Here is a 23,919-nt window from a genome sequence, read left to right as displayed (position 1 = left end):
CCGGAGAAGTATCTCATTTTTAAGCTTGGTTATGTGGTTAGTATTTGCCTCTCGAGAGATATCCGCTTTTGATTTCAAAAAAAAGGAAAATAGGAAATGCTGTTATCACAGGACACATAGGCAAAGGAAAGAAAAAGTATATCAGAGAGAGAATATAATATTAATTAGTCAAAAAATTTCAACAAGAGCTTGTTGGAATTCCTCAATTTGTATCTGCCCTTTATACAATATACAGTCTGATCTTTCATGGTTGAAAAAGTCAGACATACCCTAGGGCAGTTGAGTAAGGTATCATTATGATGAATACGAAAATAAGTTATGTCTACATCTATTTTAATGATTTGTGTGTTTTTCGCAACTTTGCAATAATAAAGTTGCGAATACACAATCGTATATCCATACATTATTATCCGGATTTTCGATTTATCTCTAACTTGTTAAAGTGGGCATATTTAATCTGAAAATAGATTTCTTAAGAGTTTTAATATATTTATAAGCCTTATTTGTGTGAAGAAACTTATTAGGCTCTACTCCCGTGGTTTCCCTTATTAAAATTTCAACTTAGTACGGTATCTGCCAAGCTCTACACTGAACAATAATCAACATGTACTCACGTACTGAATACACAAGGGCGTTATTTTGTGAATTATGTCATGTGACACAAGCTGGTACATTATAGCAATGTAAATTTGTATATATCAGACACTGTGTCACAAAGCAACGTTCTCATGGACGGCATTGACGTCACTACTTGTATCTCGTTTCGACGGCGAGTTGTTTAGAAATCATTTTATTATAAGTTTTCTGTGTTCGCTTGAATGTAAGCTCGTTAAGTGGACGTTTTATCGTGTTATGTATTGCAACCTAAGATTGCAACACGTCAGCTACCTACAATATAATTAGTATAGATTACTTGCATATGAAACTGTAGCGAATTCTTCTAGATTCGTTGGCTTATGGCTATGAAGCTTTTGTTGGTATTTAAAAGTTATGAGTATGCAAACTGTATTTAATGAATATTATTGTGTTCCTAGAAACCATTTTTCAAGCTACTGAAAGAAAATATGTTTTATCTATTTTATTTCGTAGATTCATTTCGAAAGACAATTTATAGATATTGACCATTCGAAAGCACTTGTAAAGTTAACTTTACACGCATAAAGCTTTACAAGTTTTTAGCTTGACTCAAAATAAAAACGATCGAATTGGTTTTCACGGTTGATCAACAACGAATTATTTTTTGAATAAAGTAGAGACAAAATTGTTGTTATAATAAAATGAGTCCAGCTACGCACTTTTAGCAGTTTTTAGTACAATATAAATTAGATGATGGTAAATATCTTAAATGACTCAAGCAATTTTTAAACCAATAAATGGATAAGATTATTTCAAATTGCTCTAGAAATTCCATAGATTACAAACGCATCACAAATAAGACTAGACAATACATATAATAATAATCAATAAATCTTCCGTTTAAAGGGCTGCCTCTCAGCTTAAGTACATAACATGCAAATGACGAATTAGCGCTTGAACAATGGCTTGTTATATTTATGCATTGTTTCCCGCCAGTAAACCGATATTTTTTATCGTTCCACCCACCATTGACGTCATTCGACCGGTTTACTTCTGTGCATGTGTGCGTAGGGCCGGCGCAAACGCAGGTTTCGTGTCACTGTTAATTATTTTAATTGAAGTTTACTGCTTTATACAGCCTGGGCTAAATTGAGTGGCGGGTATCTGGATGATTGTTTAAAAATAGAACGTCTTTAAATAGAACTTCATTATCGCGGATTCTCATGAATTGCGTCTTTATAAAGATTAATATAGCTGTAATTTTCGCTATTTATAGATCATGTTGCATGTTGAGAAATTGCATAATTAGCATTTAGCACGTATTCATCTTGATGGAAAAAATAAAGTAAAAAAAATCTTAGAAACTTTTAAAGAATTTAAGACAGATTTTTAAAGAATTTAATTTTTCTTTTGACCAAATTTTGTCATTATGTAGATATATCATGAATGCGACTAATTTGTCTGCCCTTTTTTCGACAAGGAAAAAGAAGAGATTCGAGCGCACGCATAATATCTAGTAGATATCTATGTTTTCAGCACGAAGTTTATTTTGTGCTTACCTAAGCTTGCTTATCTCTTATTTTTCTAGCTTAATTTTTTTTATTGAATAAGGAACAGATAATAGTAGACAATATTGATTTATTTATACTCGTCCTATATATTCGAATACTTTCGAATGGGAATCCACAAAATAGAAGGTAGATAAAAAAATATAAACGAAAACATTCATTTTTTAGCTGTTATAGAGCAATGCAAAGGCTCTACAACTGTACTTATTAGAAATAGTTGAAGATTCAGGGTTTTTCTTTTCAAAAAGCCACCTACCTATAAATGGTTGATATTGCACATAGTTTTTTCGTGGTTTTTTTCGCGAGTTACACTGCGGGATGCAGCTAGTTTAATGTAATATCAGTAACCCTAGCGACATTGCGCAAGAGCTAATCTGTCGACACTCCTGCGCACTGGGATGAAAGACTCACTAAATGATAATCTACATTTTTAATATGCAATGCACTATTTGTGAATAATAACTTTTGCGCGTATGGTCAAAGTTTTTGGGTTCAATAGCCAGATTTTGGAAGTGGTATCTTTAAAATTATTTTGGATGAAATAGCATGCTGTTTTTACTTTTGAATTTTTTTTTCGTTTATTGTTGATGAGTTCAGATTTTCATTAAATCATCAAAAGATTAAACAGAGCATTCATTATAAGATTAGCATTTGCTAGAGCTAAGTAAATGAATATCTATGTAGTTAATAGATATTAGTATGCAAATGTTTCAATGGTCTTTTTAAGTGGTCTGACGTCAGGAATATATTTTGTCTAATTTGGAAGAATTCAACGAGTATTCTTTATTTTTCACTATAGTTTTATGGGCTCATGCAATTCATGCCCAACGGGTATATGATCTCAAATCGATCGACCCTTACTATCGACCCTTACTATCTATTTGTAATTCGATTAAACGGTGGTCGAAATTTGGTTAGGAGAACTATTATTACCATAAGTACCTAGTAGACCTAATGGTAATGACTAATCATTACGAATAGTCAATAATTTTATAAAACGGCTATTAAATTATTAGTAACCGAATATATAATTTCACCTAATAAGCGTAATTGTAATAATTTGTATTACTATCACAATTCACAAAGGTATAATTTCAATAGTGGCTATGTACAGAAAAACCGACGTCAAAGAAGATAAAAGAAGTGAATCGAGGCCAATGTTGAGCCGAAGGCCGTGTTGCTTAAAAATTTGCCGCCGGTTTTTTGTACAGGGTGGTTACCGGCATGTCTTATTAGAGTATTTGTTCCAGTGTGGGAAAGAGACGGAGCTAGACGGTTCCGCTAGCGCTGTCACTTTCCCATACTGGAATAAATAATGCTATAAGACATACCAGTAGCCCCCCAGGTCGCTCGGGTACAACTCGGTTTTCTTTATTCATGGGCTTAAATTGTTGTTGCAGATGAACGCAGCATGAACGGTTGGCTTGAGCGACCTCTCGGCGCCACTTCTTTCATCTTTGGACTGCGGGACTGTACCAGCCACGTACCAGCTATGCAGCAAGACTCATTATCCTTACGACTGCTATGTTCTATACTTTTTAGCTCTTTCACTGAAGGTCTACTTAGAGTCTCATTGTCATGTAGATAGAAACGTTTTTTTGTGTTTTGCTAAAGATAACGCGGCGATCAGATTGAGTACATTTTTAACGAAATTGTTGTTATCTAACGAAGATAGTGGTAATGCACGCACGTGCATTGATTTTAATGTATCCGATCTGAGCCTTGATAAAAATAAAAGTAAATGCCGGTTCTGATAATGAAGTATCGGCTTATATCAATCACTTCAGATAGTATCTATAAATATATTAGAATTAAATTTTATACAGTATTATATTGTTTTTTAAATGAAAGCTTTATTGGATTGGAGCCGTCCAGATAGTGTGCCTTATGATTTATTTGAATAATTGTGCAGCTATCAGTAGTTACTGACAATAATGTTTTTGAATAGTAAATCGTATACGAATGAACTATTATTGTACCACTAATTCGGGATTGAATTTTTATTATTAACCAAAGAAAATTAGAAACCAAAACAAATACAAAGATCTTAAATGTTTATTGTTGTATAATTAATATTAAAAGAACTTGTTTATTGTACATTCTTGTATTACTGAATAAAAAGGTATTTTGTTCGGAGCTTTACAGCTACCGAAGTGTATTAAAAAATTAATACAGCTAAATTGATTAGTGTGTCTGTATGTGTTTGTGATGCGAAATTATCTAAAAAATCTGGCATACTCAATTGTAGGTACTCATTTTTTTTATTATCAAAACATGTAAACCATTTTATAATAATTTAGAATTATTGAACGTTGATTTGATATATTATTATAGTAAAATTATAAATAACTAGGTTATAATGAAAATTTAGCAAACGAAACTAATTGATATTTGTGCATCAACATATTGAATATTTTTATAATTTAATATTATAGTATAAAATATAAGATGAATAAAGAACTATAAATTTATATTAATAAAGAACTAGATAAAATAAATTACGACTTGATTATATTATTTGACATGCCTTGCCTTGATTTTATTTCTTGGCAATAACGTCAACAGATTATATTTTTTTTTATTTTTATTTTATTGTCGCAATAAATTCTCGTAGCTTTATTTTATTGTTAAATATATTATATTAATTGTTGCTTTGTGTTATTAATTTCACGGTATGATTAATTTATTTAAAAATAGATTATTGTTATTTCATTCCAATCAAGAATAGCAGAATAAAACATATCAATATAATTTAGTTTTAGTTTTTTAACGTATTTTTAGGTATAGAATCCAACATGTTTAATTATTATTTCTTTGTGTTAAATATAAACAATAAAATTGAATATTTATGTATCCATTTTATATTTATTTTATCAATCATCCTTCCAATAGGCAACAACCACCAACAACATAGTATTTATTATCTACTCGTTTAATTACCTACTTCCTAAAAATACTAGAATGAATTTTACACAATTTAAGCAGAAAAGTTAACTGCTTTATCTAGAAAATGGTCTTGCAATATCTGAACAATTCTTCTATCAAAACATTACCTACCGTAAACTATGTTATGTTCTAAAATCTAATATATGAACAATAAATAATTTATATAGGGGTAGCTCTAATAATTACTAATGCAAATATCATAATATTGTTATATTTATATCATCAGATTATTATCGAATAGGATTAGATTCTATTATCAGATTTTTGCATACAGTAGGTAGGTACAATAACATTTTAATAAATACACACTACGCTACGAAAACTCTTTTCGTAGTCTTTTTCTATTCATAGTAGGAAAGTTTGGAAATTCTTATTTAGTTGTTAAAATGTTTTGATTATTACAATTGAATTAAGAACAACATTAATAATTCTTAAATATGATTGTACCTTTTCAGTATGAGATTGAATACCTATGTATATTTAAAGCTGTATTGACACGAGTTAAAGTATTAAAATTTTCCTCATATTTATGTCGTCAATTCAATAATAGGAAATTAAAATTAAGCATTGTTTACGTCGTGTTATTGTTTTTTTGATTTATTTTACGTTGTTATTTATTATGTTAAATGTGAATAAAATATGTAATATTTAATTGAAATCTTTGTTTAAAATCCATTTTCCTAAAGTAATTTTTAACCTATCCAAAGTCTTGGAATTAATTAGAACCAGTTCAATATAATTAGAATTATTAAAGTGAAACTTTTATTACATCGTCACACAACATTTTTTTTTTAATTCTAAACGGCCAGATTATATACAATTTGCCTGCGACATATCAATATCTTAAATGTTTTACATTTCCGATCGCTATTTAGGAAATGTATAGATTTCCTAGGAAATGTGTATAAAATAATTTATTTCACACATTTCCGTGCGATTTTAGGAATTACATACATTTCCTAGGAATTGTATACAATGACGGATTACATACATTTCCGGTAACATATATAAATCTCGTGTCACAATGTTTGTCCTCAATGGACTCCTAAACTACTTAACCGATTATTATAAAATTCGCACACCATGTGCAGTTCAATCCAACTTGAGAGATAGGATAGTTTAAACATGTAGGTACCACGGGCGAAGCCGGGGCGGACCGCTCGCGCTAGTAGAATTTATCAATTTAGATCATTTAAAACTGCCGAGCCTGTGAAAATATTCAGAGCACATTGTTTGAACATACTTATTGATATAATAAACAGACAGGCGTATTTTTTCTCGCGTAGCACTCATGTAGCATAGATCATAATATAATGTACTTATAAATTTACAATAGTATGCTATTAATATGCGATACTTGTATTTATTTACAATAAAAAAGTGAAGTGAATTGGAGCAAACTTTTTTTTAAATAACTGCAAACTTTGTTTTTGCATTTAGATAATATTTAGGTTCCGAAATTTTAAGATTTATTAGTAATTCATATAAGCTTCTTGAGTAATATATCATAAACAGTTCATTTTGTCACCTTTCCTATAAATGATAAGCTTTTGATCACAGTAGATAGTAGATATGTTACCGGAAAATCCGGAAATGTATGAAATCAAGGAATTGTATACAATTCCTAGGAAATGTATAATCTTCCTAGGAATTGTATACAATTCCAATATCGTATTAGGAAATGTGTAAAGTAAATGCTTTCTGTAATAAAACACGTTGTTATTTTTTATTGATACAATCGGGTAACAGTCATACCGTAAAAAAGTAATAATATTATGTTCATATTATATTATCTTACTAATTAACATTTTAAAAATCAACTATCTAACTTTTAACGTAAATATCACAAAATCAACTTATATTTATTCTTATAAAATCAAATTTTAATTTGGCAAGTAATCAGTCACCTCGTCCCGCTGTCCCCGCGTATATTTGGCGCAGTCGGATTGTATAATCCGCCGTATTACATTACGGCTAGATGTTTTAATATGCCGAAAATTCGTCTTTTTCCAAAATTCTACAAAAAGACGGTCGCGAGTCGACGGAGCCCCACTCCGTGGGGCTCCTATTTCTGTGTAGTTTTAATAAACACGAACCTAACCTAACCCACCCCCTTATCCAAACCAAAAATTTCTGATTACGAATTATCGGCATAGTTACTACAAAATGCCGACCGTTTGTAAACGGCCAGATTAAATACAATTTGCCTGCGACATATCAATATCTTAAATGTTTTACATTTCCGATAGCTATTTAGGAAATGCATAGATTTCCTAGGAAATGTGTATAAAATAATTTATTTCACACATTTCCGTGCGATTTTAGGAATTATATACATTTCCTAGGAATTGTATACAATGACGGATTACATACATTTCCGGTAACAGATACACTAACATGAAATTTTAGGTGGTACTTTTGTATGTCGTGTTTACTTACTCGATTGAATTTACTATATCTTGATAATAGTGATTTATTTCACTATTTGTCAGTTTATCAACAATGCAATCTTGATTCATTTAGGTCGGCTTCGTTTGTTTATTTCGAAATATTACGTACTTTGTTCATAATAAGGATATAATTTATAATTTTACGTCTGTACGTCTAACAAATTGTAACTAAAAGGTTAAATGTACATACTTATATACCTACCGTACCTACGAATAATTTCTGATGCGGTAAGAAATAAGGTACTTAAGTAAGTTTTACTTTATAGGAAAAATAAATAATTTTGTGTCATTTTAGATCATTAAAAACAATTTAATAATAAGACACAAAAAATAACTCTCGTACAGGAAAAAAATATAACTAAAAAAATATAACCATAATATAATAAACACAGGCTCTCAGTGAGAATCGATTGTTATTCGAAATCTTGAATGTCAATGATGATCGATGTTATCAGGAGTAGACCTACCCACTGATATAATCATAGACCGGATTTTATATCTTAGTAAAGTTAATTGAATATCTGGACATTAATTTTCATTTTAAATGGGTTCAAAAAATATATGAAGTTTGAAATAATCATCAGATTTTACAAATCACTGATGTGAAGATGTTTTTTTTAGATTGAGATACCTACTTTCAACAACTGAATAAAATAACGGATGGGTTTTTGGCTGTTTTTGGAAAAAAGATTTACGTTATAGGTATATATATCTAGTTTGATTCACTTATAAAACACTGACGCTTTAATTTAATTTCTCGCTATTTGTTCCATTAAATGAATAATAAACAGCAAATAAAAAGCGCGAATACATTAGATCCTCACACAATTGACAGTCAATGATTGATAGGAACAAAAAGTACCTAGACGACTCTTTCTGAATTATCATATAGCGAAGAGAATATCAGTGATCGATGCAGTGTTAGATGATATAAATAAGGCAAACAATATTGGTAGCGAGATATATGACGTGTCAGGTGGTGATTTATTTTCGCCGCTTCGTAAAACTGCGCGTGAGTCGCGGTACGATAGTGTGGAAGTGGACCTTGTTAATGTGAAATGTAAGGTAATTGGACCAAAAACTTTAAATTTGAGTAGATTATATCCTGAATTATAATGCTTCTCATTGTAATCTGTACAATCTAATGGGCAGGTCGGCAATGAATGGACGCTTCCTAATTTAAAATTATGCATTGCAAAGCTTTTTTGGTCAATGATGCTGACATAATAAATCAACTGATTATTATTATGCTAACATTTATTATGAATTCACAATTTGAAAAATAAATGACAGACGCTGATAGACGTATAATTTTGACTGCGCTGTGTTTATTTATTTATCAAAAAATAATAAGTATAATATACATATATTGGCCATTTTTAATAATATAAGAACGAGGGACTGTTATCTGTATTCTTTCACCGTTACTTTCTACTTTGATAAGTTATGATAATTGCGCTATTAAATGACACATTCGAAGTTTGAGTTTTTTTTAGATTTTCTCATTTAATGTATAATTTATATTAGACCCGTGTAAGTACAAATTTTATACAAATAGGATAGTTGGATTGATTAATAAAATGATCGATGCTTTGATGGTCTCTACCGTGAATAGAAAAGAACTATTAACTATTATTTATCTGATTTTTTGCCAGTCATAATAAATACTAATTTGGACTATTGTAGTATACATGACGATGCGAAAATCATAACTTACATTGTATAGTTTGATGTAAAAAGTTCCTTGTCCACGGTATGATAGCCTCCCACCCCGAGTTTCCATTTCTGTTGGAACATGAAATGATTGCAAGTAATTTTGTTCTCATATTAAAGTGGGCTATTAATTTAGATGTAAGTAAAGTGGACGCCACGCCACAACTAGCTAGAACTGATATAAAATTTAAATGGAAATCGTGCATTACATTATTCATAATGTAATGAAAAATTAAATCATTTTTTACATACTTAATCTTTATTAAATGCAATTTTCTTAGTTTGGTATTCGTTTTTATTTTCGATATGTATTAGTCAATGTTTTGGCTAGTTTAAACAAGCTTAAAATCGCGGCTTCGGTCGTGATCATTGAGATTGACTAACTCTTCACGTATTTTTAATTAATTATTTCGAAAACCGAACGGCTTCTACCAATATGCCATCTTTAAAAACGTATTTACATTCGCTCTAGGCCCTAGGGCGACAAAATCCGTCTCTGGCATACCAAGGCGTTGCGTACTCCATATCTGATGGCCTACCCGCTTGCCCTCTGCAAATGCCAGGGATCTGTTTTTCGTCACATGCCGTAAATGCGTTAACAATACGTTTGACATTTGAATGTTAAACACCTTAGCTTTATGGCATTCTATTGTGTGTTTATCGAGAAGACGTAAATGCTATACACGTCGAACGATACGTTGGTGATTTTGACACTTTAATAGGGTTGAGTTAATTCCAATTATACCTGCGTATGTTTGCATGTTTAAATGTTGTTTTATTTGGATTAGGTATTTACCTACTTTTAAGAACATATATAATCTATACATATAATAAAATCGTAGGAAAGTCAAAACTGTACATTGAATATTTTTTTAAAAGAATACATAATCCATGATCTATAATCGATATAGAAGCCAAAAACATAGTTTTTAGAATTTTTGTCTGTTTGTCTGTTTGTCTGTTTGTCTGTTTGTCTGTATGTTTGTCCAGGCTAATCTCGAAAAGTACTGCATAGATTGACTTCAAATTTTGCATGAATATTACTAACAGGTCGAGTGACGCTTTTTTAAACATATTATCATGCTATCACCTCCGGGGGAGGAGCTGTGAACCTTTTTTTTTTCTTACGTATTCCGTGTATTACGACACCGTACAATCTAAAGACTCATGTTTAAATGTTGGTTTCGGGTAAGTCATGCTATTATCTAGCTTTACACAATAAAAACTATGTCATTTACGTAATTTGGGCAGAGAATCAGTTTAATGAATTTATTAGTATACAAATTTGAAACAGCGCCATCTATGAGATTTCGTAAAAATCAAATCAATTTACATGTTAACACTACTGGACACAATGTTAAAAATTAATAATTTAAATATAATTATGTTATTTATTTATTTAACTCTTTAACCCATATCTTCCCTTCCCTATAAGGTGCGCTTATAATTCGTGTGAACTGTGAATATACTACATTTTTAAAAGTGAGGGTAGATGTTTATTATTTTAAGTCAAACTAGACACCATTACAGTTAATCTCATATTGATTGTGTTCATTGGTTACATTTTTAAAAATCTTCGTGTTTTAAAAATTCGATAACGAGGCGGGACTCGAACCAGCATTCTTTAGTGGTCGAATTTTTTCTATTCTTTATAAATTTATTGTTTATGAATTTATATTTATAAACAATAATACAAAAAGGTTAGTTCGTTGATAATTATTATTCCTTCATCATTTACATGTTGTAAGTAAAAATATACTTTGACTGTTAATACTTTTGTTCAGTATTTACCTGTATGATTATTGCTTGGTAATTAATATATTTTCATGTCGTATACCTAATTAAAAACATAAGTTTGATGTGAAACTAGCTGGATTTATTTTTACACACTCACAGTCTTATATTTTGTGTTAATGTTAAAATAGTATTAATAGTGTACAAATCATAATATTTTTTCACAATTAAAAATATTTCCTTTTTTTTGATGGTGTTGGCATCGAATTAAACCGCGCTGTCGTTTCGTTCACAAAAAGTGAAGTTATGAGGACCGAATATGTAGCCGCCTCAACTTACGGAAACGAGAGTAACCTGCGTTGTCTGTTGTCGAATTTAACGTTACATGGAAATTGGAATCTAACTATATGTATACTTATATACTTATATTAAATCTGTAGAGGTCAATTCTGTACATGAAATATATTTCCTAAATAACTATCACGAGGTGATTAGGGATCGACACTGACGCCAAAAATTTTTCCGTCTGTCTGTCTGTATAACCGTTATAGAAACAAAAACTACTCGACGGATTTAAACGAAACTTGGTACAATTATTTTTCATATTCGTGAGCAGAGCAGTAACTCCATTTTTAAGCTTTCGTCGCGTGTGCAACCTACGGGTTAAAACTACACAGAAATCAAGTATGAAAGAAATGTTCTCCATATTATATAAAAAATATCTCCCGACATCATAAATGTCTATCTTTTATGGTTGAGCTTAGGAGTTCAAAGCTTTCTGATTATATTTGTCTACTAGCTGTGCCCGCGACTTCGTCCGCGTGGAATAGTGACTATGGGACCTATGACCATGGGCTCAGGGTGGGGCAAGAATAATTGTTTTTATTTTCATGCTTCTACTCCCACGCCCACTCCCAGGCCCACGCCCACGCCCACGCCCACTCTTCCAACACTTCACAATTGGTACCTACCAGATCAAAGCCAGGGTAAGCGTCCCACCCAGCCCCACCGTGGCTACGCCCATGCTGAATTACTACTTAACATACAATTATTGAGTAAATTATACGTACTACCATAAATAATTAAAAGAATTGTTATTAAAGTTTCTTACTAAACTGAGCTAAAAAACTTACGTACCAACTTATTAAAGAAAATCAAGAAATGAAATGCCTAACCTATACCAAATAGTTACTACATAATATTGTAATTAAAAATTATGATTAGTATATAATATCGAAAATCAAAAAAGAAATGCCTAACTAATTCTACGTAAAATTTATTTTAAATTATGTCGTATTATTTTTTAGGAACCAGGGGGGGGAGAGGAGCAAATTCTATTTCCTTCCTTTCTTAAATGGATGTTTTTAATAATGTATGGTGTAGCCACTGATCAGCTTAATCGATACTCAATTTTTATCAAATCCAGCAACAAATCCAAATTAGATGTTTCCTGTCTCACGCACGTAACTAAAGGCTGAAGAGAGAGAGAGGGAGCACGTAACTAAACCGTTTAATCGAAGAAAAGTGTATAGAAAAAGGAATAAATAATTTCATAAACTTCCCGACAATCTTTAAAAATAAATTATTATATTATCATTTTTTTCATTGCCACTTTTACCCCTATGTAGGTATAATAAGTGGATGAACCGATTTTGATACAATTTATCTAAGAACCAGCGTCGGAAAATATGCTGCCTAACAAAAAAAAAGCCGCATCTAATTCGGTTTACCTGTTAGCCAGCTACGGTGCCATAGACAGACACACACACACACACACACACACAGAGATACATAGCAGTCAAATACATAACACCCGTCTTTTTGCGTCGGGGGTTAAAAATATAATACGACATAATTTAAAGGACATTTTATGTGGAAAATTTACCTATTAGAAGTAACCATAATGTTAATTTGACCCCGCCCCCCCCCTACTACCTCAGCTTACCCCCAAACCCTTGGGGAATTTTGATATGATCATCTGGACATGTAAAGGAATAACTGTAGCGTATAACAGATAAATTACGTTTTATTGTACAGTGTACAATAGAATGCCTTAGCAAATGTTCGCCGTGATTACTTATAAATTGTCATAACTTTTTTATTTATGAACCGATTGACATGAATTAAACACTAAATGTTGAAGATTACCACAATACATTAGTGAAAACCGCATCTAAATCGGATAAGCCGTTTCTGAGATTAGCGTGCACAAACATACATACAAACAGACAAAAAAATTTTTAACTACAGTTTTGGGTTCAAGATCGATTTAATAATAACACCTGCTAATTTTTTTCTACATATTTTCATTGTACAGACATCGCTTTTCCACAATTTTATTATATGTATTGAAGATGATGATGATTGATGATTATAACACTCTCAGTCCGTTTCAACTTAATCTAAAAAATCTTTATATCGAAATTCGAGCAAAGCTAAGAAAATGAGAAATAAGAGTTCTCAAGGATCGTTAGAGGTAAGAGGCTTACTATTGACCGAAAACAACATGTGTTATGCCGAGAACCTGAAACCGCTTCACAACGAGAATTGCGGCTCACAGCTGACCGCGAACGGCATGTACTATCCTGTGAGACCGAAACCTTCACTGAGAGGATATAACGTCTCACAGCTGACCGCAAATGGCATATTTTATCTCGATAATCTGAAACTTTTACTCAATATGAAGACCGTTTGACAAAATGATAGGGTGCACCATAATATTATTCGATCTCTTGAAGATGAACATGAGCATAAGCAATGACTAGAGTAGGGACGCGAATATTACCATTATTTGAGACAAGATTATTTGAGACAAGTACGATTAATAAGTTTGTTTAATGAAAGATTAAGAATTGAAACTATTTGGTCTCTTGAAACGGACGAATAGCGAGAGGCCCGTCTTACTGTAGACAGATTTCGAGTCTTAATGACTTAGAGGTAAACATAGAAGATCAATCTACGAATTCGGTGGTGTGGTCCGACAAATATAAAAGTGGGTTTGCTTATAACCTCACAATTGATTACAGATCATCTTCTGTATAGGCGATATTAACGTAGTATGTTCTTTTTGTAATGCTTTAAAGAGGAGTAAGGAGTCGGCTTTCGTTTGAAGATACACCAGAACCTTTGAAATCACTACTTTTAGAGGAACATGTGCAATCTAAACAGTTCTTAGACAATATTCGCTCTTATAGTAGTGCGTTTTAAATGATCCTTTGGTGCTCAACAATTATCAGAGGATCCTTTCATGCTTACTTTTAAGATACAAGGTCAAGTTTATCATTTGATAGGATCCCTTTTGCCTGAAGGCCAACCTAAGTTTCTTCAAATATATTTTGTATTCGACTACAACGAATAGTCGAATACAAGAAATCAATATTTCTCGAATTTAAAATATTACAATTTTTCCTACGGTAGGGCGACGAATGTATTTTCGCATAGTAACGGAGGGGAACTCACGGGGGGTCGAGTGACGCGGGCCACGTACCACAAACATGCTTAGTTTGTTGTACCGAGCGCGAAAGAAAGTCATCGTGTTTTTAGTAAAATTACTAGGTAAACTAACGTAATTTAATACTTAGGTACATATTATATAATGATACGCTCAAACTGTTAATCTACATTTAATTTATTATTATTATTTGAATTACTAAGTAATGTAGAATTTAAATCAAATTCACTCATGTTTTCCTCGGATTTTCGATGTCCTCCGATTTTAAGATTTTCTTATCAGAGTATTCAATTTTAATGTAGTTAATTTTTATAAGAGACAATTAAGAACATTCAAAAATAAAGTGTCACGTATTTTTTTTAAACGACGAATGACGAAAAACGACGTAATCGCGGACGAAGTCGCGGGCAACAGCTAGTTACATACAATAATTAGTTATAGTTGTTCTTAGTTAGGAACATATTTTATTATTATAGTTAAATTTACATATACATATACAATCACAGGCGAACAGCATGCGATATTTTTAATTATTATTTTCATAATTGAAATTAACTAATACACCTTTTACTATTTTATATGTTACATAAATAATTCTTAAAATAATTTTGATTTCACTTGTAATTAATTGATAAAGTATTATGGTCCTTTTAGGATTATGGTTAGAAAATGTGCTGTAGCTAAAAAAAGGATTGCAAACTACATTTTTCTCGTTTTTCTTGCGTACCTTTTAATTAGTAAATAATTTGCCCTTAAACTTTCAATTAAATCTTTGGTTTAGTTTCTTTTAAAATAGATGTATTGTACTCGTTAATTACGAGTTGAGAATTTAAATTTTCAGTACTAATTAGTAGAATATGTAGGCTGAAAAATATTCTAAATACAGTGCACCTAATATAAAGATCTTTTACTCAATATTGTGCTACTTCTAAATGGGACTTATGAGACTCGCTATATTCAATTTAAAATTCAAACAGCTGTTGACTAAATTGATCAAGAAACGAAAAAATACAACTAATTGTTGTTAATAAAAGCGCAAAAAGTTATAAATACATGTTGTAAATGCAACAACTTCTTATTAAATGTCAGTACAGTGTAATATGTACTGTACAAGACATTAATATTTATATCCAATATTTAATATGATCACTTACCCATATCAGACGAACGTGTAACTTATGAGATGTTTTAAGTTTTTGTCATCTTGTATAAATAAAGCAAAAAACTGGTTCGTACTGTATGATTTAGCGGAAATATAGTGCTACGAACGTTTTTTATTTAGTTTACTTGATGCGTTCTTCATTGTTTTGCTTCTTTTAGTAAATGTAATTATTTCTTTCGAATTTCAAGATGGTATTTTTGGTGGTAGTGGCTTGAGTTTCCACCGAATATGAAAAAAGGTGCCTTAATTTGGATTTCTGTTTCTACAAAAATAATAAATTCTATCATTTCAGGACATTTGGAATATCACCCAAAAATACGAGTAATTTTCAATTAAATATATTTGATACCATGGGCTCTACTCGGAAAGTCGTTTCTCTACAATAGAATTCTATCAGCCTATAGTCATATAGGTAATGTAATATAGAGGTTCTAGATTCTGAGAATTCTATAATTAATAAACACCTATTTACAAGAAATTTCTTTATTACGATTCTAAATTGATTGATGAGACGACTTCTCATTTTTTTATTTTCCACGTTTATTTGTACTAATTGGTATACTGATACAATAAAATGCGTTTGAACTATTTAAAATGTATACCTATTATAATAAGAAAACAATAGTAATTTCCGTTTAACGTGAAAAGTATATTTTGGATGGAAGAAAAGTTCTCTCGGTACTTCTCTATTATAATAATTAAAAAGCAGTAAATCAGTGTGCAGATATATTTTTCTTTTTATTGAACGCGGGGCAATTTATGAACTCTCCTATCTGTAAGGTTTAATTTATTATAATTTTGTTCTCCTGTATTAGTATTCTTTATCAGGTTTGTACTTTTGTCATACATTTTATCATTTATTGTCATTTGTCATGCCTATCTAATCTAATAATATATATCTAATACTAGCGGTCCGCCCCGGCTTCGCCCGTGGTACATATTAAAAATAGATGTTGGCCGATTCTCAGACTTACCCGATATGCACAGAAAATTTCATGAGAATCGGTCCACCCGTTTCGGAGGAGTATGCAGACTAACATTGTGACACGAGAATTTTATATATGTATAAGAAGATATATTATAAAGGCGAAAGTTTGTAAGGATGTAAGGATGTATGGATGTATGGATGTTTGTTACTCTTTCACGTAAAAACTACTGAACCGATTACAATGAAATTTAGCACACATATAGAGGGTAACTTGGATTAACACATAGGATAGTTTTTATCCCGGAAATCCCACGGGAACGGGAACTATGCGGGTTTTCCTTTACAAACGCGGGCGAAGCCGCGGGCGGAAATCTAGTGTTTTAATAATCTTAAATTTCATATTCTAATTAAAATAAAATATTTATTTATAAAAAGTAAATGTCGTGTTTTTCCTTCTGAAATATTTTTTTTCAAACACTGAAAAATAGAATAAAAAATGTAGTTTGTATTACAATTACTAGAAAGGTGTACTATTAAAATTTCAAACCAACAGAAAAACCCACGGATATCGATAGTTCATTCACGAATACAACAAAAAAATCAACGAACTGCAAATCAAGGTTGTCACAAACGTAAACATTTAACAATACGGTGGAAATGTGCTTATATATCGATCGCCGGTGTCACGATCAAAAAAGCGAGCCGATGTCTCGGTCCCACGAGAGTTAGTTCCATGTTTGCACCGAGTTATCTCAAATCATGAATTAATACACCGGTCATAGCCTAGGGCTGTCCAATTATTTGGATCGATAAATAATAAAAATATAAACATTTTCTTTAATTCAGTATGCAGAGTACTAGAGGAGGATTATTTTGATGGCAATTGTATGTTCGGTAAGAAAATGTAGGATTACTACTTTTGAAAATATGGGTACATTGAAAATAATGTATGTTATAACGACTTCATTAAGCTGCAATATGCAATCACATTTACTTGATAGTACCTACTTATTTGTTATTTAATATTTTCAATAAGTTCTTTTGGAGACGGTGACCATTAAAACCTTGACTTCGCAAACAAAAACAGCAAAGCAAAGCATTCTGTGCCAGCATGTCACATTCCTTTTATTACCGTAGATTGCGAATGTAACACATTACACCTACTTTGTAAAGTTCTACATACAATACCTACTCGTATAATTTGATTCCCTTATTGAAAACACAGATAACGTTTTACACAGATAATGTTTTATTACGTTTACGTGAAATAGGCAATGAACCAAAACTATCCTATAATAGAGTCTGCTTTGCCAACCCTGGTCACAGCCTCAAGAGTCAAGACAGCCTGCGGCTTTTCAACGTACTAAGCCAAAGCCAGTAGTGAAACAACTCGTGAACCGCTTGCACGCATTCCGTGGACTCCTAACCATTATAATTACACATCGATTATAATTTGAAACATGTAAACAGTGACGCGATCCCATCCCGCCGTACGCGTGAATCGATTCTCCTCTCGAACACAATCGATTCCGAGTGACAAACAATCGATTGTGCAAAACAATAAGCCGATATTGCACTGAATTCCACCATACAGAGGTTAACTAGTCATGTTGTAAGTTACATTCAATCATCACCTGTCACAAACACGATACATAAATCCATTTCTCACGATGTATAATTGTAAAACACACTGCCTAACTCGTTACAAATAAACAAGTTTGTTTATTTAATGATAAAAACCGATCAATACATTTTGAGAATCATTTTTTTATCGCAAGGCGTGATCTTGGACGTCCGTGACGTTAATTACTGACATAGTTTATCGATTAATAATCGAATATCAAATCGATATGGTTGTAATAGGTTTTATGTTTTTTACGCTCAAATAGAGCATTAAGTTGAACAAATTGCGGATATTTTTGTTAGAAATATAATTAATGTGTCAATTAAGCGAAATATTACGTAGGTATATGTACGTATTAATTATTAATAGTTTTAATTACTTAGGTACCTAACTGTTACTATTTATTTATTTATTTCTATTTAAAATCGCCGCATGGGTATAACCTGTATCATATACTTTGAAGACCAGACTAGATCACCGTCTAATGATAAACTGTTAACTATTATAACAAATATAACTTAAATTGTAGGTATCAAAAGCTCTCCTTTTTAATGCAATTATAAAACGTAACAATATAATCACCAAGAAAAGCGCGGTCAACCCTATTTTTTCTTTTTGTTTATAGGTCGACGAAATTTTTATATGTAGTATGTACCTATCTAAGCTAACGTTTGTATTAAGTTTAACTAATTATTATTTTATATTATTAGGCATTTAAACCAATTTTTTCCTCCTTTTAATACTTAAAATAGGTTTTAGCCATGATAAAATGTCGCGTAGAAGCATCGAGACATAAAGCATGAATAAAAATAAAAATTACTCGTAGGTATATGAAACAGATATTTTAAATGTAAATGATGTGTATTAAAATGAATTATAAGAATTAAAAACTAAAGCACGCAAGCTGCGGACCACATGTTCATACGGAACGTTTGTGGAACAGTGATTCAGATTTTAAAGAATTTTAACTATTTATAATAAATTTATCATCATACTGTTAGACACTGTTCAAACATCATTTTTTGCGGTCCCTTGATGACCTGATTCGTTAAAATTTTATCTCATTGTTTATTCTTAAAACGTCTCAAAAAATACTAGATCGCTTCTAACAACGTTTTTGACCATAGATAGTCTACATCTTTACATCCAACATAACCGAGCCGAAGCAAGCTAAGTACGCAATATTATTAATAAACATGGATAAGTCAATACAATTTTAGTTATCTATTCTGTATACCTAATACGTATACCTTCGAGATTTCTCTCTTTCTTCTTTTAGTTTATCCCAACAAAGGTTTGCAATTTCGAGAGAAGCCCGTCAAAGCCAATACATACATATACCTATTATACAGTTGAGACTTGATAGATATTATACGAACTTACCTCCATGCATCGATATCGCCTAAAATTGCCATCCAAAGACTCCATCATCAAACCATCACACCAGCGGCTAGCATTTTCGAACCACCGAACTTCAACACACGTCCATAACTCAATTCAGTTTCCTTTCGCATTTTTAGTGTACATACTTGGTATGAATGAACCTGCTCTATAAATATAATAGTAATATATGATATTAAAATAATTACAAAGCAAAATATTAATGCGTTCTACACTGTTCTAAACAAACAAAATTTAAAAAATATTTTATCATTCACAATAATTAATTGTCTAATTGGATATAGTACTCACCGTTTTTCCTAATAAGTATGAATATTGTATTTCACATTGTCTTCTTTCGTTTAAGTACCTACTATGCGCTAATTCGCTCCAAAATTGGTATTCACCTGCCATTTTACCTATTACAATATGCCAGAACCAAGTCGATCAACGTAAGAAATTAAAAAAAACGAATGAATTAAGTTTATAAGACGCTAAAAATTAAGAATAATAATAAGCTATTATCACCACCTACCTTAGTTTGATGCACTATTCATAAATTTCACATAATAATTTTAATTTAAACAGTAGATAACAAAATTTATTATTATTTTTTATTGCAAAGCACTCGGCGCCAAATTAACGATTGAAGCATATTGCCACAGATACACATAAAAGTTCTGTATTCAACCACAGATTAAATAGACTTTGCAGTCATTGGCAATCCTTATATGGCAATCACGAAAGTCAATTTTTTTCACTGTTGTTTATTGTTAGAAAAACCAATAAAATTATTGCCTACAATAATTAATGTTGAAATTAATATCTAGTAATTTAAATTTTCATATTAAATGTTTTAACATGAAACTGCAGTTTAGACAAATAATTACGTTAAAAGTTTTTAGCTGTAGTTAGTAGTTATGAATGGCATGGTTTTAATTGCATCCTTGTGTGTTATTTGATATAAAAAAATATCAAAAACCAGTACTTCAATTACATAGTTTGTTTTGTGTTTAAGAATGTAAAATAAACGAATGCTTAGATTTTGAGATAAGGCGCGTGATAGACATATTAGTCCATTGAAAAGTTACATTTGGGGTTGCATTTTTTAGAGGACGCAATTTTATTTTTTTTGATGTGTAGGGGGGGTCAGTGTGAAGCTATCACCAAGTTTGTGGGGTCGCCACTCTTATCCCACGGCCGCCATCTTGAAAATAGCGGTTGATATGGTTTTTACGATATATCTCTTAAACTATTTATTTGATAAAAAAAAATTGTTAACATTATTTGTTGCAAATTAAATTTTCTACAACTTTGGTCCATTAACTTTTTGTCGTAGAACTATAAATAAAAAAGTTATAAGCGAAAATGTTCAGAAATTAGAGATATTTATGTTTCAATAAAACTTTTTTTTATAATTTTACGAAGAAATGATATCAGACCATTTTTGTAGATAGTTTTTCGAGGAACAACTTTTATATACAACATTTTTTCATTAAGTAAATAGCGGTTTTACAGCGCTCCGAAGTGAGTACTAATTTTCAGTACTCTGAACTGTACAGTATACTTGTTGCTTATATTATGTGTGTAAGTACTAATAATAATTTGTCATCAGTAATTGGTTTTTATTTGTTATTATAATATTCTTAATAATTAATTTTGCAATATTATTAATAATTAATTATTGAATCTTTTCCCCACCACCCAGGAGGTACTGAGTCTGAAAGCGCGTTTTTTTTTACATCGAAAAGCAGGACTGAAATGTTCTGCAGTGTGATTCTATTGTTCTGGAGTATGGGAAAAGAGCCAATAGCCAATATATGTATAATTAAGAGTACTGAAAAATAGTACTCACTTCAGAGCGCTGTAAAACCTTAGTTATTGACGTAATGAAAAAATGTTGTACATAAAAGTTGTTCCTCAAAAAACAATCTACAAAAATGGTCTGATATAATTTCTTCCTTAAATTATAAAAAAAAGTTTTAATGAAGCATATAAATATCTCTAATTTCTGAACATTTTCGCTTATAACTTTTTATTTATAGTTCTACGACAAAAAGTTACTGGACCAAAGTTGTAGAGAATTTAATTTGCAACAAATAATGTTAACGATATTTTTTTATCAGATATACAGTGTGTCCGGACATGACATACCGATATTTGAAGGGGCTATTCTCCAGGTATTTTTATCGACAATTCAACCCCTCTACAGTCCCCTACCTCACCCCCCTCAAAATGGTTTTCGAATTTTTTAAAGTATGTTTCATCACTCTTATCAATTAAATTTGTTTAGTGGACCCTAGAATAACTTGTTATTGTTCAAATAAAACCAAATTTAGTATTTTGTGACACTCACTTTCGAAGTTATTACAATTTTCATAAATTCACTATCCGAATTGATAGGTTTGCCATTTTGAGGGGGGTGAGGTAGGGGACTGTAGAGGGGTTGAATTGTCGATAAAAATACCTGGAGAATAGCCCCTTCAAATATCGGTATGTCATGTCCGGACACACTGTATAGTTTAAGAGATATATCGTAAAAACCATTTCAACCGCTATTTTCAAGATGGCGGCCGTGGGACAAGGGTGGCGACCCCACAAACTTGGTTTTAGCTTCACACTGACCCCCCCTACATATCAAAAAACAAAATTGCGTCCTCTAAAAAACGCAAGATTAGGCCTAAAAAATGTAACATTTCAATGGACTATATCGTAACGCTTGTCTAATAGTTTTTATATTATCTGTATTCTATTATAACAATTGTTACGTCACAGTTCAAGCGTATTTTTTGGCGCTTTTGTTTGAAAGCTTTTTTTCTCTGTTATGGCAATTTGAAAGCTTTTAGAACAGTTAAAGAAAAACGATTTAAATGATAATAGTAATAGTTTAATTTTTTACGTGCAATGGAGAGCACACAAAATATACAGTGTGTTTACTGAAATGTCAAAATATTAAGATCTCAATATTTTTCGTTTCTACACATCGTATTAAATTATACCGCAAATAAAGCTGTTTCGTAAAGCGTTATTTATATTGCTGATATTCGACAGAGCAATGTTGGAGACAATTTATGTACCGCGTTGATTCTGCATTGATACTAAATCTTAAAACTACCAAGTACGCGTTTGTAAATCAAATATATTACTATATTTATCATTATTCGCTTGTGCTTTTAAAGTTATGTTGTAGCTTTGGGCATAATTTATATTGTTATCGATTATCGAGACTTTGCAAAGGTAAGATTAACAAAGTGTTGTGTTTATGAATGAATGATGAATGCGTTTAAATTTTTAAGTTGCATCCTCAAATTAATATAACTTTATTTATTACCTGAATAGCGCTTTGATATCTAGTGATAAAGTAATTACTTTAATTCTCTTATACACACTTAAAACATTGATATATGATGTTCCTATAGATTGATATATTTTACGTTACTTTAAGAAATACAGTATACTAGATATAATATTTCCCACGACTAATACACAATATGCAGTTCTTTTATTGTATCTCTTAAAAATAAACGAATTGATATATTCCCTAACATTTAATCTCCAATAAAGTCTGGCACTATAATTAAATCAATATATTTAATGAATATAATTCCACAATGCTTCGCCTAATAAATCGACAAAATACCTCAATTAAAAATACATTCTCATGTCCGCTATAAATATTTCCCCTGTACAATGTCCGTTCGCTATTTCACCCACAATATAATATAATACCTCGGGCTTTAAAATCCATTAACATCGATGATAAAATCGATTCAATCAATAAATCTTCGGTTCTAGTCGTGGGGACTCGATACATCGGTTTGCTATCAGAATCGAGTGGGAAGAGAAGGTGATCGATTATTGAAAAAGTTGTAATAATATTTACTAGAGAGGCGTTGATATGTGTAACAGTAAGTGATGTTTCATGTCGATCTCGTTGATATTCATAAAGTGGATGCAAGTGATCATAATTCATAATATAGTGAGATTTTATAATGTGCAGGAATAGGTAATGCATAATTATTAATATTCTTTGTTATTAAATAAATACGTATCGGTGAGACCCTACTAGGTACTATACCTAGGTATGTCAAAATTGACTTTAACTAAAAATACATTTTCTTCTATAATAATTTGTCTTTAACAACATTATCTGAACGAATTAATAAATAATTCGCAGTCGAATTTCGTTAAGTATAGTATCAATTTCAATTAAGCTTAAAAATTCATTTAAAATACCTTTAAAATATATTATATTTATAACATAATACATTATACCTTAGAGTTAATTACTGAGGTCAGTTAAACAACGCTTTGTTTGGAAATAAATTTTATTGAAATATCTGATATTGAACAAGTAATTATTGGTAAAGTCGGTCAAACGACATGA

General features: G+C 31.1%; 1 protein-coding gene across 4 annotated transcripts in view; it reads left to right on the top strand.

Annotated features, from left to right (window-relative positions):
* Positions 1 to 23,919, top strand: part of IP3K2 (Inositol 1,4,5-triphosphate kinase 2) — a 135,265-nt gene that overhangs the window by 34,860 nt on the left and 76,486 nt on the right. For 2 of the 4 annotated variants that reach the window (XM_090103562.1, XM_090103560.1), the window contains exon 1: positions 17,924 to 18,140. The exons of the other annotated variants lie outside the window; for them this stretch is intronic. The gene's annotated coding sequence lies outside the window, so the exon portion shown is untranslated. Of the gene's footprint in view, positions 1 to 17,923; positions 18,141 to 23,919 lie in introns of those variants that run through there. 4 annotated transcript variants of the gene reach the window in all.

The sequence above is a fragment of the Colias eurytheme genome, chromosome 7 (genome assembly GCF_061535395.1).
Source record: "Colias eurytheme isolate Ceu_HAF_F1 chromosome 7, ilColEury1 Martin Lab GWU primary, whole genome shotgun sequence".
Classification (NCBI taxonomy): Eukaryota; Metazoa; Arthropoda; class Insecta; order Lepidoptera; family Pieridae; genus Colias; species Colias eurytheme.
The sequence above is the reverse complement of the archived record's forward strand: the minus strand, read 5'-3'. Positions and strand labels throughout refer to the sequence as shown.